Here is a 4,410-nt window from a genome sequence, read left to right on the forward strand (position 1 = left end):
TTCTAAATTAGACTAAAAAAGTCAACTATTAAGATAAATTTCACAAATTGCTCCATCCGGGTATTACAGCGACAAAAAGGATCAGGATCCTTTTGTCGCTGAAACAACCGATTAGAGCAGCTCATGAAAATTTATCTTCAGTCGTCAAATTGTCACGCATGCTGTGTGAGTATGTAGATATATAGATATTTATATTTATGTATAAGTATATATATACATATATATATACATATATATATACATATATATATCATGTCTGAATTATAGTTAAAACAAATCGAATTTGAATACCTAATGCAATTCGTATTTGAATAATTTGCACTTCTCTTATGAAAATTCCCCTTTTTTTATTGCAGAATTAAATTCTTCCTAAAAAAAACATGAAACTTTTAGAAATACTTTTATCAAAAGAACATTTTAACAGTTATAAGCGATTGAGCTTAGTAGTTGTATGCGCCGCTTGTTCACACAAGTCAAATATTATGATACATGTGTAAATATTTTGAAATTTATTATGTAATTATTAAATTATTCATTATAGTGTTGAATTTTTATTCTCAAGTTTTTTGTTAATAACTTGTTAATGAAAAATGAATTACAGCTAAAACTTTTAGAACGTTATTTTTTAATAAAAAAATGTTTCATGTATAAATATATATAAATATGTATTAAACATTACTATTATTATTTCTATTACACTACAAAATAATTTTACAAAGGAAAGAGATATATATGAACATGTATGGACACATTTCGATTATATACGCTTTTTTAGCGTTTTGTTAATACTTTGTAAGCGCTGTGTGCTATTTAAATATTCATGCATTAAACATTTTTTTTTACGGGGATATCACATTTTGTATGCTGATATTAACTGCGTTGTATTCTCTAATTGCCCATTATATTATGTTTTTTCACAATATACATATGTCATATGTCAAGAACATTAAAACTGAGTCTACTCTTGTCATTATTTATTCATTTCGTATATATATATATATATATATATATATAAATGAAACAAAACTTGTACATAATTCTCAGTCTTCGGTGCCATCAAATCAAGTACATCCAACATCAGTTGGTCAGGTTGGAAAATCGATATTTATTTCTTTTAATCTCGCTTTGTATACTACAGATAATATACTATAAATAATATAAATACATGTATTATAAATAATGAATACTATTGGAGATAATATTGCGCGTAATAGATATCACTGCGTGTTCAACGTAACACTTATCATCAATATCATGGTGAAAGAATTACATTGGTGTGTGCAGTTCGGCCAAACCATGCCTACTTTTGCTTCGCATATAATGGGAAGGAATTATCAAAATATTAAATTGTAAAACGCGAAACATGGGGCATTCATAGTTCATTTTTATTTTAAAATCGTCTTAAATACAGTCTTTGGATTGACTTATGATATCTTAACATTGTATTAAAGACTATCTTAAGTACAGTCTTAAAATGTCACAAGTCAATCCGAGAACTGTATTAGCATCTTAAGACATTATTTAAAATAAGAACAGACTATAAATACCATGTTTCGTGTTTCATAGTTGATCCGCAAAAGTAGGCGTGGTTTGGTCACACACCATGTAATCCTTCCACAATGATATGAAGTATTCCCCTGTTACAGTCGAACAGGGGAATGCTTGACTGTAGTTGGTTCTTACATTCTTCCGGATTAAACCCTCGATGGAAACTAGGCCATTGATGATAAGTGCTACGAACGCGCAATGATATCAATACGTGTACGCATCGTACTGTCTCCAGTGTTCAGTTGATAGTATTTTTTGAAACTCATGAATCCATAGACAGAGAGAGAGAGCGGAGATTTAGAGAGAGACCGTCTGCCCGTCCAACTATACACCATTTCACATATCATGTTATCCCTTCCATAGACGGTCCACAGAAAGAGACTGTCCATTTACACATACCTGACATGGGTGCTTTCCACAGTTTCCATTTGACACAAGTTGATATAAGCGTTGTTCTTCTTGACATTCGGAGAATGACAAAGATAAGACGACGCTTTGACAAACAACACGAAGTCGACTAAAAGTCGATTATAAGTTGAGAGAAGTCAAGAGTCGACTTCAAAGTTAGCCCGAATGTCGACTAATAGTCGACTAATACGAATGTTTAAAAAAAAGTTGACTAACAGTTGACATTCTAAGTCGACTATAAGTAGACTGGAGAAGTCAAGAATCGATTTTTTAGTCAAATCTGAATCGACTAATAGTCTATAGACATCTTTTCGTTTTGCTGAAAAAACAATCTAAAAACGATGTCTTTTTGTCATCATTTGTCGAAAAGACAATTTAAAAAAGATCTCTTTTCTACTGTTTCTTTTAAAATCAAATCGTTGCCTAGAATATATCATACTATTCTTTTATTATTTATTATTTATTTATTTATTTTATTATTTATTTATTTTTTTTACAACATTTTTTACAAACATTCTTTTTTTATTTATTGTGTTACCATGTATGTAGTGATCTGGATATATTAAACGCAAGAATTCAATTCCGAATACACGGCATTTATACGTTATTACGGCGTAACCTCTATCTCACGGATCTCGCTACAATATGAAAACTGAAGCACACAGAACACCAATACAAAGTTTTTACGCCAAACAGACAATCCTTATTACAGGTATTTACCAAGCATAATAATAAAATAAAATATTAGTATTAAGAAGAGAGTCTTGTAAGATCTTGAAAAAAATGCATTCTTTTATATATAAATTTTTTATATAATCTTAAACTTTTACCAGTACTTTGAAATTTTCAGTGTTCAGTCAGTTGTACTTTAGGCCATTAAGTATATTTTTATATTTTTTTATTATTCTGGATTATATAATAACATTATTATTACGTTGTAAAAAATGTCGGACGTCATGTGACCGATGTCGTACCTATATAGATTACGTTCCAAAACTTCCTCATTGAAGAAGATTTTACTCTATATGCTATAGTATACATTACGTATACTATATTTCGAGTAGAATTTTCCTCAGAAAGTTTTGGAATGTAGCTCTACTGTGAGTCCATTTCAAATATGCTGGGTTTGTTCGAAATGATCCCGAGCAATTCCCGAGAGACAAAACGAAAAATACTAATATATAACAAAATTTATTATATATCATATTAGGTATGCTAATATTAATGTTATGCTCTTAGTTACCCATTATATTATTTAAGATTATTTTAAATATTGAAGGCTGTTGTGAATTTGTACATATTGAATTTTTTATCAATTTTTATATCTTTTTCTTGTCTTATTATTTGTGATTTTATATCTAACATTCAACGAATATTATTCCACGGGAGAATTCCGTTAACGCACAGTGCGATACCACACATCCAGGGTGCATTCCATTTCACACATGATGTGTATGATGAATCATACTTTATCCTTGTTTAACATTCGATAAGTAACAAGGATAAATGATGCTTTCCTGAAACGGAAGGCAGCTTTACTTATGGCCGAGTTTTCTAGTAACTTTTGCTTTACCAGTGAGAATATTTTATTTTAAATTGGTCAATTAGCGATGCGGAACTCTTCCTCATGGATATCATTTTGAATCAATAGATGCAATAAAAAAGAATACACTGCACTAGAGAACCTCACAGGGAGAGAGTGGCAAATTGTATCACGTGTATCTCGTTTCCTCTTGATTGGATATGGGCATCAAAGCTCCATAGGCATAGAAGAGATTGGAGAAAACTGGTCACCTGACTCCTGATTGGACATGGAGTTCTCATTCACGAAGTATTATATACAATAATTTGCCACTTTCTCTTTGTGAGTTCTACATTGCACGTTTTTTTAAAGATTATATTAGCCCGAAATCTACTATTAGGGTGCGTTCTGAATTACGCATAAATGCATGATGTTTTTGTTGTTTTCCTTTTTTATTATTTCCTTCTTTATTATTTCCTTCTTTATTGTTTGATAAACAACAAGGACAAATGATGCATCATGCATTTCATGCGTGACTCGGAATGCACCCTTAAATGTGCTTCAAGGATATATCGGAAGAAACGTTGGCATAAATATATTGCAGCATTGGAGGAGATTGTTTTGAAGAGAATCAAATAAATTTTTGACTAAATAGTTTATTTAGAGTTGAGAAGTAATGTGTTATCGTTTCCGTTACTTTTTTTCACTAACGATCGTTACTTTTTCTGTCTATAACGATAATAGTCATTACCATTACATTTTTATAGTAATGATAAACGAATTTAACCGTTACTTTTACCATTATTTTATTTTCTTATTATTTTCTTATTTTATAATTTATTCTTAAATTCTTAAAAAATATTTTGTGCTTAATATTTCATATTGTGTTCTAATAGGCACAATGTTGAAAATATATAATTTACATTACATAT

General features: G+C 30.0%; 1 protein-coding gene across 1 annotated transcript in view; it reads left to right on the forward strand.

Moving 5' to 3' along the window:
- Nucleotides 1–4,410, forward strand: part of LOC105622777 (putative fatty acyl-CoA reductase CG5065) — a 29,175-nt gene that overhangs the window by 10,920 nt on the left and 13,845 nt on the right. The gene's annotated exons all lie outside the window — the stretch shown is intronic.

Source organism: Atta cephalotes, assembly GCF_000143395.1.
Source record: "Atta cephalotes unplaced genomic scaffold scaffold00048, whole genome shotgun sequence".
Taxonomy (NCBI): Eukaryota; Metazoa; Arthropoda; class Insecta; order Hymenoptera; family Formicidae; genus Atta; species Atta cephalotes.